This window comes from Ipomoea nil, unplaced genomic scaffold, assembly GCF_001879475.1.
Source record: "Ipomoea nil cultivar Tokyo-kokei standard unplaced genomic scaffold, Asagao_1.1 scaffold2537, whole genome shotgun sequence".
Lineage (NCBI taxonomy): Eukaryota > Viridiplantae > Streptophyta > Magnoliopsida > Solanales > Convolvulaceae > Ipomoea > Ipomoea nil.
Window position 1 is genome coordinate 297,433 of NW_017618965.1, and position 16,568 is coordinate 314,000.

At 37.4% G+C, this 16,568-nt stretch overlaps 1 long non-coding RNA gene across 1 annotated transcript in view; it reads right to left on the minus strand.

Moving 5' to 3' along the window:
* LOC109153754 overlaps positions 1-16,568 on the minus strand; it is a 94,273-nt gene that overhangs the window by 1,908 nt on the left and 75,797 nt on the right. The window lies entirely within an intron of this gene.

Here is a 16,568-nt window from a genome sequence, read left to right on the forward strand (position 1 = left end):
ATAAAATTAATGTTCGATAAGTGATATAGTTGGCAACTTGTCATAGACAGCTGCATCTCAATCTCTCTTTTTGGCTATTTTTCACCTCCCATCTTGCCTTAAATTACCCAAATTTTTTCTTCTTTTCTTCTTTTATATTTTATTTTACAATTTCCAAAGTGTGCTAAGTCACTCACACGTGTTTCTAATTGAAAATTGATTGGGAAATGATGTGATAAATGTGACAGTTACATATTTTGGTCTGGATTAGAAATATCTTTGTTTTTATTTATGTATTTGATGAATTAATAATTGTTTTCTTCAAAACTAAAGATTTATGTAGTGTGTAAGAGGAAAATTGATCGTATCAATGAAGCAATGGTTAGCCCTGTCTCAGTTGACCTAGACAGTTAAATTTTAATCTCTCTTTTTTATCCTTTTCTTGTTCAATCTTCATTTTAAGTCTAGGTTTAGCAGAAGATGAGCTAGAAGGTATTTGATTTAATTATATTGAGAGGTAATTTGATTCTTAACCTATTTGCAAGATTTTAAAGAATTTGATTTTTTAAAGCAAAATTAATTGCAAATTCTTACGTGTTATGTGTGAAAATGTAACGAAATGTTGTTATTGAGTATAAAGGTGTGGATACTTTATATGACCTAGTTATTGAGTATTTTGTATTTCAATTTTTGTTTGTGTTACTAATTTTCTTATAGTTTAGATAAATACACCAATTTTTTTAAACGTAGCATCTTTATCATCAATATATAATCTAGAAATGAAAATGACTACTTTGATCTGGAACACTGAATGTCACCTTTGGTGTATAGATGAAACTCTTTTTCTTTCACCTCCCATCATCAGCTTAAAAATGTCAAATGTATATATATATTTTTTTGGATAAATTTAGGTATACATTTTAAGTGTTTCCCGCGTACGTTTTTCATTTTAGTTTGAATTCTTTAAAAAAAATAAAATTATATAGAAGTTTGAAGACATATTTGACTCTTATCCTTTTTTTTTTAGCAATACTATATATTTAATTTAATTTGGAAATAACTTAAAATTTTAATAGCAATAGAATATATATAATTTCATTGCTTTTGCGGAATGCATTGCAAACGATCATTGCAAATTTTCCTTTTCTGTATATATAGTTTTTTAACAATTTAAATTGGATTTATTTCCAAGATTAAATATGATGTTTTTAGTAGATTTTTTGGAATACATCTTAGCTTAGCTTGTTGGATTTTGGACCAAGGGGTGTCAGGAATAAACACTCATTTGTTTAGATGGCGAACAACTGGTCACCTTCTCCAATCAACGGAGAATGCGACCAATTGGTTGCTTTCTCCAACGACTTCCTTGGTGACCTGCGGGTGGTCGCAAAGAAGGCAAGATCGCGTGTCCCTAATTCCCTCCGGAAGTAGTTAAAACATTGTCAGAGCATGCTGGAAACCAAGTGACATGCTGTCACAGGTCACTAGAAATGAGGAGTGATGTCTCAAATCTAGAAATAATTAAGAGCATCACATCCAAACTAGCTAGCTAAAGACAATTCTTTTTCTATAGACCAGAAATGACTAGACACCCAAAGAACTCTTTGTTTTTAATTTGAAAATGGGAAATGAAGTCATGAAGAAAATATCTTGGCCTTTTCGCTTTTCACCTACCATCATCACAGTTATCTATCTTTTAATTTAGTATGGTATGGTTAAACTGTTTCTAAATTTGTTAGAAGCCAAATTATTATTAGCTTTCAAAGTTAAGTTTAATTTCTTAATTAATGTAATGAATGATTTAATATTTATTGCACTTCTTAAAACTTGTCTTCTTGGTTATTGATTAATGCACTAATTTAATTTCGAAATGCATCTTAGAATAACTTGTTGGATTTTGGACCTCGGGCTGTTAGGATTAAACACTCAGATCATTTGTTTAGATGGTGACCAACTAGTAACCTTCTCCAATCGATGGAGAAGGCGATTGATTGCAGTATATTTCTCAAACAAATAATTACCCGTAGTATCCGGTTATCGATCCATAGGGAAGCGGAGCTTATCAAGCACTAGTTATTAATTTATTCTTGTGAAGCTAATCCTAACGAAAATCATGGATGATTAATTAATAGTAAAACTAATTTAAAGAGCAAAGTAGTAGGTTTGTGAAAACAATAGAGAGAGAGTGAGATTCCTGTGATTACAGTGTTTAATCGTCTAGTGCCCATTTAAAGAACAATATTAAATCTGGATTTAAACAAGTGTGAAAATGAAAACAAGAGAAAGAGTTACTCCCGTAATCTCCAACCTAAAACAATAAAAGTAAATATTCACTCCCGTGGTATAAACACCCAACAATGTAAGAACAAGCATTCAATATAAAATCCTAACTAATACCATCTCCCGATGTGCAATAATCAAGAATTAACTCCCTAACAAATATGTCATCTCCCAAGGTGCAACAGTTAAGTACAATTGTGGGTGTTCTTAATTATACCCTTACTCCCGTTAAGACATAAAGATAGTTTAGCTATGAAACGAGTAATTATAACCATTAACTACTAGCTAGCATCAACAATACAGAACACAATTACAACACAAGTTATAAAACTCAAATATCAATATATTAAAGAATCTGAGAAATGGGCACATAGGTTCATAAACACTTTACCAAAGAATCTCTAAGATAACTTAGCCACACATGGCTAAACTAGAATTCATTGCAATAAAATAAAGAGTTTACAAGCAACAAAGAGAGTAAAAGAGTAGACCAAGAGATTCTCCCAAATCTTCATAGCTTTTCTTCTGTCTTCCCAAGACAACTTGCAGCTCTTGATCTCATCTTTTCTCGTCTCTAAAACGTAGCTTGATAAAACCATAGGGATGAGGGAAGATGGGCCTTTTATAGTAGGAGCTCAAAATGAATAAGTTAGGAAATTTTCGCAATGCTTTCCAAACAACAGCCACGGTCATTCGATGCGTCAAGTCTCAGACGTCCTTCTTCAGTCTACGTATTGGAAAGTCTCGACGCGTCGAACCTTCGACGACAAACTTCGCATCAGCTACTCGAACTTCTCGACGCGTCGACACCTCACTGGACTTTATGAATAAAAGAGAAATTTTTTTAAAGTTGAGAACCGAAATAGAAGCAAATAAAGTTGACGATTAAAAGTAAAATTGCTACTAAAATTGAGTGACTAAAAAATGAAATAATTCCCCACATATATAAATGAGAAGGTTTTGTTTAGTGACTGGATTAAATTGGAATTTCAAATAGGTTGATATTTATTAGCAAATTACTTATTATATTAAAAGAAGTTTGATTATAATTCGTCATATTTGGCAATAATAATTTCTTTCTTAAATTAAATAAATAACAATGAAAAAGATAAAATTAATGTTCGATAAGTAATACAGTTGGCAACTTGGCATAGACAGTTGCATCTCAATCTGTCTTTTTGGCTATTTTACTCCTCTCATCTTGCCTTTAATTACCCAATTTTTTTCTTCTTTTCTTCTTTTATATTTTATTTTACAACTTCCAAAGTGTGCTAAGACACTCACACGTGTCTCTAATTGAAAATTGATTGGGAAATGATGTGATAAATGTGACAGTTACATATTTTGGTCTGGATTAGAAATATCTTTGTTTTTATTTATGTATTTGATGAATTAATAATTGTTTTCATCAAAACTAGAGATTTATGTAGTGTGTAAGAGAAAAATTAATCGTACTAATGAAGCAATGGTTAGCCTTGTCTCGGCAGAAAATGAGCTAGAAGGTATTTTTTTTTTTTTGAAAGTTACTGGCTCTATTACATTGTAGTATCTGTTCATATACTTTCTCAACCTACTGAAACACAAAGAACCAATACTTTCTCAACCTACTGAAACACAAAGAACCAATAACGCCTCCACTGAGGCTTGAACTCATAATCTTCCAAATGGAAGTCCAACCCGGGTACCATTAGACCACATAGTCCTGGTAGCTAGAAGGTATATGATTTAATTGTATTGAGAGGTAATTTGATTCTTAACTTATTTGCAAGATTTAAAGAATTTGATTTTTTAAAGCAAAATTAATTGCAAATTCTTACGTGTTATGTGCAAAAATGTAACGAAATGTTTTTATTAAGTTTAAAAGTGTGGATAATTTATATGACATAGTTATTGAGTATTTTGCATTTCAATTTTTATTTGTGTTACTAATTTTCTTATAGTTTATATAATTCTATCAATTTTTATAAACGTAGCATCTTTATCATCAATATATAAGCTAGAAATGAAAAGGACTACTTTAATCTGGAACAATGAATGTCACCTTTGGTGTATAGATGAAATTCTTTTTCTTTCACCTCCCATCATCATAGATGAAAAAGGTTGCTTACAGTTTTTTTTTTTTTTGGGTTATTTTGTAGTATTTTATTTTATAAATTCAAGAGGATGTCACTTTCACACAGTGTGAATTTACCCAAAAAATGTCAGCTTAAAAATGTCAAATGTATTTTTTTTTTGATAAATTTAGGTATACATTTTAAGTGTTTCCCGCGTACCTTTTTCATTTTAGTTTGAATTCTTAAAAAAAAAATTATATAGAAGTTTGAAGACATATTTGACTGTTATTCTTTTTTTTAGCAATACTATATATTTAATTTAATTTGGAAATAACTTAAAATTTTAATGTCAATACAATATATATATATATATATATATATATATATATATATATATAATTTCATTGTTTTTGCGGCATGCATTGCACGCGATCATTGCAAATTTTTCTTTTCTGTATATATAGTTTTTTAACAATTTAAATTGGATTTATTTCCAAGATTTAATATGATGTTTTTAGTAGATTTTTTTGGAATACATCTTAGCTTAGCTTGTTGGATTTTGGACCAAGGGGTGTCAGGAATAAACACTCATTTGTTTAGATGGCGACCAACTGGTTACCTTCTCCAATTAACGGAGAAGGCGACCAATTGGTTGCTTTCTCCAACGACTTCCTCGGTGACCTGCTGGTGGTCACAAAGAAGGCAAGATCGCTGGTCCCTAATTCCCTCCGGAAGTAGTCAAAACATTGTCAGAGCATGCTGGAAACCAAGTGACATGCTGTCACAGGTCACTAGAAATGAGGAGTGATGTCTTAAATCAAGAAATAATAAAGAGCATCACATCCAAACTAGCTAGCTAAAGACAATTCTTTTTCTATAGACCAGAAATGACTAGACACCCAAAGAACTCATTGTTTTTAATTTGAAAATGGGAAATGAAGTCATGAAGAAAATATCTTGGCCTTTTCGCTTTTCACCTACCATCATCACAGATGAAAAAGGTTGCATATAATTTCCCACAATGTTTATCTATCTTTTAATTTAGTATGGTATGTGATGCAGAACAGGAATTGAGGAAATAGTAGAGAAATGGTCACATGCATGAAGTCTAAGAGACAAAGTTTGGTGGCCACTTTTTATGGAAAATTCGAATTAGCTTTAAATGTTATTATTCTCATTATGTTTATTTTGTAGTTCCCATGCATGTTTAAATATTTGGAACTCTTCAGTTTTATTAATTGTCTATTTAAACAAACTTTTGTATTGAGATTTTCAAGTTTGAATATAATCGAAAGTCTTTGAGTTTGAGTTCTAGTGTTTGTGTTCTTCCTGTTCTCTGTCCTGCATCAGTTGGTATTCAGAGTCTCAAGTTCCTAGGCGACAATCGAGATAGCGGCATAGCCCTCTCCACTTGTCACGACCCAAGATGGCACAAGGCGGTATCAACAACAAGGGTAACAACCCATCTTTCGGCGGTGACCGTGGAATGGATTGCCTTCGGGCAGCTTTTCAAATATAGAGTGAGAATGTTAATCACGAGTTTCAAGAAATTCTTAACATTCTTGCAAATATAAATCTTCAATTAGAAGGTAATGGTGCAACTCCGGGCACTATCAATGACTGGAATCCGCCGGCAAAGCACGTGAGTAGTAACAGACATCGACAACATCTCCATTACCATCCAAATCTTGAGCTACACACTTTTAGTGGCAATGTGGACGCAAAAGCCTTTTTGGGCTGGTGCTTTGAAGTGGAACACTATTTAGACATGCTGTAAATCCCCCATGACAAGCAAGCCAAATATGTTGCGTGTAAATTGAGAGGGGAGCCTCTGCCTGGTGGGATATGTTGCAAAATAATAGGAGATACCAAGGGAAATCTCCAGTAAGATCATGGAGGAAAATGAGAAAATTTTTGATGAGTAGATTTCTACCACCTGACTATCAACAACATTTGTTTAATCAATATCAGAATTGCTTCCAAGGATTCCAGAGTGTTATTGAATACACTGAAAAGTTCTTTTGGCTAGGGGCATGTTGCAATCTCTTTGAAACTTCGAAACAACAAGCTGCTCGTTATATAAATGGTTTGAGATGTTCCATACAGGAAAAGATGAGCCAAAATCATGCTTGGTCCATAGATGAGGCTTACAATATGGCTTTGCAAGCGGAAGCTATTTGTTTCACAGTCCAACTAACAAAAGCCGCCAACAATTGTACACCCATGGTCTTCAAATTATGAGACACTACAGCACACTATTTACAACAATTCTTGCAATTTCCAGTAGCCATAAATAATGCAGACCCATCTAGAATAACCCCTTCAAAAAAGTTGAGTGGCGAGGCCTCTACAAAGAAACCATACCGGAACTCTAACACCACACTGATAATTGGAAATTGTTTCAACTGTGGGGAGCTAGATAATCATTGCTCAGACGAGTGTAGAGTTCTAATGTCTTGCTAATCTCAAAAAAGAATATGTTGAGGATGATGGAGAAGGGGATGTCTATGGGGAATTCAACGTTAAAGTTGCAGAAGAAGTAGGATATCCTGTGAATATGCAACGCCTTTTATATGCAGAAGAGAAGGAGTCCCAACCAACACAACATCTTTAGGGCCTACAGCAGCATGTTCGTTTAAGTGTGTAAGCTTACCATTGATGATGGAAACTGCCATAACATCAATTCCAACGTCCTTGATCGGCACCTTGGCTGGGAAATTGAAACATAACCAAAAATGTACACAATGGAGGTTGATAAAAGTTATGAAGACATTGCAAGGTGGGAGGTCATTGGTGCTGCTGTGTACCCAAAACAACCCATGTCTGCTAATGGTTACTGGCATCAAGAGAATTCTAGAGATTTGAAGAATAAAGCTTCAGAAAATGTCATGATACAAAGACAAGTTAACATCTAATGGCGGTAAACATAGGACCTGGGCATTTCATTGCAAACAAGTTTTTACAATTAGCAGGGAGGTTATGCTCTTTTTAAGAAAGAAGTTTGCGCCTGCAAGAATGTCTCACAGATTGAATCCTAAGAGATATGGTTATTTTAAGGTACGAAAAAAAAAATTAATATGTTTTTCATAGAAAAAAAAAAGAAATTTGAAGGTACTCTGCTATATTTTCATATATTACTCCAATGAGGTAACACTGTATTTTGACGACTCCGGATGAGTCTTTTGCAACCAAGGGAGAATGTATTTTGATGCGGAACAGGAATTGAGGAAATAATAGAGAAATGGTAACATGCATGAAGTCTAAGAGACATAGAGTTTGGTGGCTACTTTTTATGGAAATTTTGAATTAGCTTTAAATGTTATTATTCTCATTATGTTTATTTTGTAGTTCCCATGCATGTTTTAAATATTTGCAACTCTTCAGTTTTCTTAATTGTCTATTTAAACAAACTTTTGTATTGAGATTTTCAAGTTTGAATATAATTGAAAGTCTTTGAGTTTGAGTTTAGTGTTTGTGTTCTTCCTATTCTCCTTGTCCTGCATCAGTATGGTTAAACTGTTTCTAAATTTGTTCGAAGCCAAATTATTATTAGCTTTCAAAGTTAAGTTTAATTTCTTAATGTAATGAATGTTTTAATATTTATTGCACTTCTTAAAACTTGTCTTCTTGGTTATTGATTAATGCACTAATTTAATTTCGAACTGCATCTTAGAATAACTTGTTGGACTTTGGACCTCGGGGTGTTAGGATTAAACACTCAGATCATTTGTTTAGATGGTGACCAACTAGTCACCTTCTCCAATCGATGGAGAAGGCGATTGATTGCAGTATATTTCTCAAACAAATAATTACCCGTAGTATCCGGTTATCGATCCATAGGGAAGAGGGGCTTATCAAGCACTAGTTACTAATTTATTCTTCTGAAGCTAATCCTAACAAAAATCATGGATGGTTAGTTAATAGTAAAACTAATTTAAAGAGCAAAGTAGTAGGTTTGTGAAAACAATAGAGAGAGAGTGAGATTCATGTGATTCCAGTGTTTAATCACCTAGAGCCAATTTAAAGAACAATATTAAATCGGGGTTTAAACAAGTGTGAGAATGCAAACAAGAGAAAGAGTTACTCCCGTAACCATCCATGATTTTCGTTAGGATTAGCTTCAGAAGATTAAATTAGTAACTAGTGCTTGATATAAACACCCAACAATGTAAGAACAAGCATTCAATATAAAATCCTAACTATTACCATCTCCCGATGTGCAATAATCAAGAATTAACTCCTTAACAAATATGTCATCTCCCAAGGTGCAACAGTTAAGTGCAATTGTCGGTGTTCTTAATTATACCCGAACTTCTGTTAAGACATAAAGATAGTTTAGCTATGAAACGAGTAATTATGGCCATTAACTACTAGCATCAACAATACAGAACACAATTGCAACACAAGTTATAAAACCCAAATATCAATATATTAAAGAATCTGAGAACTAGGCACGTAGGTTCATAAACACTTTACCCAAGAATCTCTAAGATAACTTAGCCACACATGGCTAAACTAGTATTCATTGCAATAAAATAAAGAGTTTATAAGCAACAAAGAGAGTAATAGAATAGACCAAGAGATTCTCCCAAATCTTCATAGCTTTTCTTCTGTCTTCCCAAGACAACTTGTAGCTCTTGATCTCCTTTTTTCTTGTCTCTAAAACGCAGCTTGATAAAACCCTAGGGTTGAGGGAAGATGGGCCTTTTATAGCAGAAGCTCAGACGTCCTTCTTTAGTCTACGTATTGGAAAGTCTCGACGCGTTGAACCTTCGACGACAAACTTTGCATCAGCTACTCGAACTTCTCGATGCGTCGAGACCTCACTCGACTCATCGAGTGTTCGATTGCTCTTCGAAAACGGCACTGCAACGTCTTGATGCGTCGAGTCTTCGATGACTCGGACAATTCGGCTACTGGAATTTTTGGACGCGTCGAATATTCTGTTTCAACACTCCAACTCCCTTTTGTCTCCAAACTTGTCTTAGGACATCCCCTTGCCTTTGCAATTGATCTACGGTGGTTTCAAAATACTAACAAACGCCATAAAACATTCAAAACAAGTATAAAACCATATCTTAATGAGAAAACAAGTTTGAGCTGCCGGTTAACGGCGGAGTTACGAGAATCGCCGATAGACTATCATTGGCGTTTAGGAAGAGAGGATCCTCTAAGTCTCCAGTATTTAGATTCCATTAAGTCTGAGATGTTGAACTCTCTTGCATGGTTGATCTCCGGAACGGGAAGAATCGGAGCTTGGTTGACCGGTGTAATAACGTGATTGGCGTTGCCGTCACCGGTGACAGCAGCGGCGTGGTTATGCCGGAGCTCTGATACCATGACGGTTGGTGTCACATGCAACGAGAGACAGGAGAGTGGGAAGAGGAAATGGAATTTGTTATTATGAACATAAAGATAATAGCAGCGAGCTTATATACAATGGTGATTGTTGTAACTACCCAAGGAGGGAGAAAGGACATAAAAGCCCTCTTGGCTATCCTTCACTGTATTGACCATCATCTGATAGTAATTTTAAGGTTTTATATTAAATGTTTGGTTTTGAATTGTATTAGTGTTTATATCATGGGAATGAATATCCACTCACGTTTTTAGGTTGGAATTATGGGAGTAATTCCTTCCCTTATTTGCATTCTTCACTTGTTTAAACCAAGATTTAATATTGCACTTTAGGTTGACACTAGGTGATTAAACACTTGAATTCCAGGAATCTAGCTCATTCTTCCTGTATTGCTTTCATCACCCTGCTACTTTGTTTTCTTTTAGTTAGTTAAACATTTAGAATTGATCAATCACTTTTTTCGATAGGATTAGTAGTTAGTGCTTGATACGTCCCGCTTCCTTGTGGATCGATAACCTGATACTCCAGGTAATTATTTGTTTGAGAAATATACTGCAATCAATGACCTATATGGATTTATAGCCTTAAAATAAAAAACACGTTGGCATATTTTATGAATTTTTGGCAAGTTTTAGTATTGACAATCATGAAGATAATTTTATTTTATTTTATTTTTTTTAGAACCAAGAGCTTCATTCCACTTCAAAAGAGGCACACAGCCTTACAAGAAACGCCATAGGTCCAAAAGTGACCTATGGCTAGAGATTACAAGAGGCAATAACCTTATAATAACAAGGGCTAAAGATAACCTAAATCACAAAGGGCCAAATGACTTAACAAAACAAATGGCTAAAGAGCCTAACTCTACAAGGGCACAAAGCCTAAACTACCAAGGCCTTTGAAAGGCTTAACAATACCACAACTACATGGATCAAACCACAACTACATAGATCCCCCCTTATTCAACCATGTTCATGAGACCACCTCATGCATCCATTCTCCCATTCATCAACACTTTTTGTTTTATGATTGAGTTTAAAAAAACTAACAATTGTACTCTTTTACAACATATGAATACACATGTGTTGGTTCCATGTGATTTGTACAAATTTGTTGCACCCCATTATTACATTGTTATCACTCTACTTATAACACTTTTTGTTTTATGATTATTGACACAAATAAGAAATGAGATAAGGATTCAACAGCAGCAAGTCTATTAGCAGATATTGTCATACTTGGTACAGTTCAAAACAATTGTACCAAAATCCATTTTACTCACACAGCCTCCAGAAGGGTGGTGAAATACTTGAAGAGCATTGTCTTTAGGGAGATCAATAATATTCTAAAGAATGAAGATACAAATTGACTTATTTGTTCATAAGAAAGGTTATGATGAACACGCTACTCAAGAAAATCATGAAGATTGAACTCTGAAGGTTCACGATTACACTCTTTTTTCCTTAATTAAGTTTTTCCCACAGGGTTTTTCCTTAGTAAAGTTTGAATGAGGCAACTAGTACAATATATGATTTTACAAATATCATGTACTCTTTTCCTTAACTAGGTTTTTTTCCCACGTGGTTTTCCTATTGAGGTTTTTTATGAGGCATGGATATATTTTAATATATTATCCATATATCTTGTACTCTTTTCCTATCTAGGTTTTTCCTACAAGGTTTTCGTAGCAAATTTTTAACGAGGCACGATTATTATCAAATAATGTCCAAGGGGGGGGGGGTGTTATAATTCAGAGTCATTATGGACATTATTATTGAATTGTAACGTATATAACGGTAATATAGTTATTGCATCCATTTAATACAATCATTATTGTGTGGACCATATTTTTTATACTATAAAATAATATATATTCAGTACAAAAATAATGTACGTTGTATTCAGAAGATGTACATTATTTTTGTACGGAGTATACATTATATTGTATAATGTACATACATTACAAAAATAATGTACATTTTGTATATTAAAAATGTACTTTCTGTTATGGTCCACATAACATTGTGTGGACCAATAATTTGCCCATTTAATACCGTTGTATATATATATATACTCCATACTTGTTGTAAATAAAAAGATGTGAAGATGAATAAGATCACACCCCTTCTAATCTCTTATCCTCTTGTTCTTCTATTTTATACTCTTATATTTAAGATATTGATGACTATCCCGCAAGTTCATCGGTTAGGAGCTAACGGACTAACAGGTACAATCAAATACAACACTTTTCACCAACTAAATAATGAAATATAAAATTTGTTTTGATTCTAACATAAAATTTAAATTTCATTTTCCACAATTATCTTTCAAGATGTTATCAGACTAATTATATCAAAATGTAATTTCATTGTTAACTCTTATGCAAGAATTTTTACTTTTTAATTTTTAATTCTTATTAACTGATTAATGAGAAAGAATGTGATGCTTTAAAGACAAAATTGACTGCAATTTCTTATGTGTGCTCGCTATGTGAAGTTGCAAGGAAATGTTGATATAAATCTAATAAAAGTGTAGATAATTTATATGAACTGGTTTGGAGAGGTAAGCAATTGATGACTTAATAAAGTCAATAATTGAAAAGGTGGTCTAAAAATGTAGATAATTTTTATCACCTAGTTATTGAGTATATATTTTTACTCTTTTAAGTTTTAAATCAGTGTTACTAATATTAGCACAATTTCCTTTTTCATTAATATTTTTTTCAATTTATTAGATATTTCCCTTTAAATATTTGTTGATTATTATTTCAAGGGTAATTAAGTCATAAAAAAACATCAAATCTTTTTTTTTTTTTTTTTTTAAGATATTGTTATTTTCAATTTAGAGATGAAAAGGTATGTCGATCTTGATCTAGAAATCAAGAGTGTTATCTCCGATCTAGAAATGAAGAGAGTCATCTCCAATCTAGAGATAAAACTCTTTCTCTCTAAATCATAGATGATTAGATAGGAAGAACTCTTTCTTTTTAATCTAGAGATCGGAGATGAATAAAATATCTTTATTGGTTTCACCTTCCAAAATAAAAGAATGTTGTCCCTAATTGTCCACACTTTTATTTTTATTTTTTGCTTTTATTTTTATTTAATATTTTATATACATCATTGCCACGTTTTTGTAATTGGATTTGTTTAATGTGACAGTTATACATTTTAATATATAGAGATTAGAAATGCCTTTGTTTTTTAGTTTTTTAGTTTTTTAGATTTTTTTTTTTTAAGAATTAATAATTGTTTTCATCAAAGCTAGAGGTGTATATGAACCCTATCCTTTTTAGCAACACCTATATATTTAATTTAGGAGCCCAATGGTAAAATGCATGGCACCGATTTTTTGAAGAATGTTGTCTTTAATCTTGTGAAGAATGTTGTCTTTAATGGCCCAATTTTTTATTTTTATTTTTCACTTTTCTTCTTTTTTATTTGATATTTTATTTTCCAAATTCCAAAGTGATGGGGTGAGATCCCCAGCCCAAGAAAGGTTGGCCCAAGAAGGGAATCCAAGACAAGGAACGTGGGCCAGCATCGAGGGGGGTCCAGTGAGTGTTTGGGCCGAGTCCAGGAGTCGGTCCAGGCCCAAGCATGAGAGATTTGGTTTGAAGACGATTGAAGAAGCCTAGTGAGAGCTTGGGCCGGGTCCAGGAGTCGACCAGGGCCCAAGCCCGGAAAGGAACTCGGTTCGGAGAGCCGTTAAGAGAGCATTGAAGAGCTTCATTTAAAAGGACCCAGAGCCGTTGGAGGACTAAAGGCAGGACTCGGTCGACCGGTTACAAATCTGTGAGAGCCGTTGGCCGGCCTGGTAACGGCATCCAACGGCTCAATAATTGTAATTAGCCTTGAAGTCGACCATTAATGGCCTTCAAGTCGATAGGGGGGGGGGGGGAGCTTGCTATATAAAGGCTCCTCCACCCGTGTAAAAGGAACAAGTTCATCCCCGGAGAGGAGAGAGACACTTGAAGCCATTGCGAGTACTTTCATTTCTTTTTCAGTCCTGTGTGAAAGGTGAATCCACCAACTAAGGTTGTGTTGGACCTCCTTGGGCCCGAAAACCCAAAAACCAACACTGGCGTCGTCTGTGGGGATCGATACAAAGAGCTACGTGACTCTCTGAGCAGGGCGAGTCCCGAAGTCGAACAAAAAAGCGTCATAAACATGTCGGAAGAACGAGACCAAGCAAACAACCGGAACAACGGGATAGAGGCAGATCTAAGAGACCAGTTGAACCAACGAAATGCTCAAAGTCAAGGAAATGAAACGGCACCGGTGAATCGGCAGCCGCCTATGATACCCCTCACCCCGGAAAAATTCCACGCGATCGGACGAGCCTTCGCCGACGCGAGTCGAGGAGTGAGGGAACAGTCGGTTTCTCGGCCGATGCCCCGCCATCAACAACTGTTCCAGAGGCCGGAAGACGGACAGGAAAATCGACTGGCAGAGAGCCAGCCAGTACGATCAGTCCACTCAAGGCTGGGTCCGAATGCTGGGCGGCAGCCTGCACGAGAACGACTAGGAGAAAGGGAGCCCAGCCGCGCACCAGCAGGACCCCGAGATCGGGAAACCGGTCGAGAAAGAGCTCGCACCAGGAGAACTAAGACTCGGACACGACGGACCGAGCGAGTAACGCGCAACGATGACCGACTGGCCCAATCTGAGGTCGGCGAAAGTACGGAGTCCACAGGAAACCAAACTCACAATGAAGGAGACGTGGCCCAATTGGCCCGAGAGGTACGAGATCTGAAAGAACAAATGGGGGGAAAGACCAAATCCCCTGGGCAGACGTTGCTCACAACTTTGCCATTCTCTTCCGAGATCATGTCCTACAAAGTACCCGGCGACTTTAAATTTCCGGAACAAGCCACCTTCGGTGGATTCGGAGACCCACGCGAATATCTGCTTAGCTATCAAGCAAAAATACAGGTCTTGGGAGTGCGAGACCCGGTGATGTATCGCGCCTTTTTGCCCAAGCTGAAAGGCTCAGCACAAAGGTGGTTAGTGGCGCTGCCTCCCAAGTCAATTCGCAGTTTCGAGGAGTTAGCCGACCGCTTCATGAGCCACTACGCGGCCAACATCAAGCCTCAGAAGGATCTGACTCAGCTGGGAGACGTTCACCAAGAGGAAGGCGAATCTCTGAAAACCTATCTAGCTCGCTGGCAGAAAGATATCCAATCTATTGAGGAAGTCGAGGACCAGACTGCGCTCACCTTCTTCATCGAGTCTTTGCGGTCCGGTCAGCTATACCGAGATCTGCGGGACAACCGCCTGGCCACCTACGCGGAAGCCATACACATGGCCAATAAGAGGGCCAACACGGAACAGGCTATGAAGCACAAACGACAACGCGAGGTCGGAGGATCCGCCGGTGGGAAGAGGACGCGAGCCGAAACAAAGGAAAGGCGCCCGGAAGTGACCTGGCGACCCGATGTCAGACGGCTAAACGACAGGCCCGTCGTACACCCCTATCGGCCGGTTCCCGAACGGCCAGTGCACGAGATACAAGTAGTCGCTCCACCTCCGCCTCCGCCGATTGACGACCACGCGGTAAGCGATGAGGCAGGTAAGACCTCTAAATATTGTCGTTACCACAAATCCTATACTCACAGCACGGAAGAGTGCTTCTATTTGAAGAAGATCATGGAAGGTATCATCCAGCAAGGGACCCCGCCTCCTAATCAGTGGAGGCGGAGGTCGGCCACTCGGGGGGATGGAGATCTCACCGTCGCCGCGGAGAGCAGTCGGGGCAAGCATCCGGCTTCTGAGGAAGACGAGGCTCAGTGGCGTCAGAAGTCGGTTATCAACATGATAGTCGGTGGGCTGGAAGGTGGTGACTCAGCGAATACTCGAAAGGCCTGGGCTCGACAGCTATATGTCGGGACGGTGTACGGGCGCGAGGAGAACTCTAAGAAGGTGTGCCGAGAGCCCATCACTTTCACTGATAGAGATTGGCCTGCGGGAGAGATGCCGCATCGAGATGCGCTGGTTATAGCGATGGACATCAAGGGGGTAGTCGTTCGTCGGATCCTGGTTGACACTGGGAGCAGCGTCAACGTGCTATACCTCGAGACTTTCGCCAAAATGGGATTGACCCGAGAACAGCTGAACCCTGTCAAAACGCCACTCGCCGGTTTCACAGGGGACTCGGTGGAGGCAGAAGGATCCATCACTCTACCAGTTGAGATTGACAGTTATCCCGACGTACAGAAACTCAGTATGAAGTTCATCGTGGTGAATCTAGCCTGCTCATACAACGCTATACTCGGCCGACCAGGTCTGGAGGATCTAGGAGCTCTGATTTCAATCGAGCATCTCTGCCTGAAATTCCGCACACCAAGTGGGATAGGCACAGTGCGTTGCGATAGGGGAATTGCCCGCGACTGCTACCTACAGGCCTGCAGAGGAATGGGCAAGCGTGAGATGCAGGTCCATGAGATCACGGAAAGACCCCCAAAGAAGACGATGATACCTCGCCCTGAGCCGGCTGTGGAATTGGAAGAAGTCGAGATCGATCCCGATCAGCCGGATAGGCGGGTCCGAATTGGAGTTGGCCTCCCTGAGGAAGTACGAGAAGAGGTCATTAGAGTGCTCCGAGAGCACCGGCTGGTTTTTGCCTGGGGATCGGAGGACATGCCGGGTGTCAACCGATCCATCATTGCTCATCGACTCGCCGTAGATCCCGGCCATCGGCCGGTTGTGCAGAAGAAACGATATCTCGCCAATGATCGGAGGGAGTTTGTAAAGAAGGAGGTGAGCACGCTGTTGGCCGCGGGCCACATTCGAGAGGTTAAATACCCAGAATGGTTGGAAAACGTAGTTCTCGTACCCAAGCCCCCGGCTTGGCAGATGTGCGTTGACTACACTGACCTCAACAAAGCCTGCCGAAAA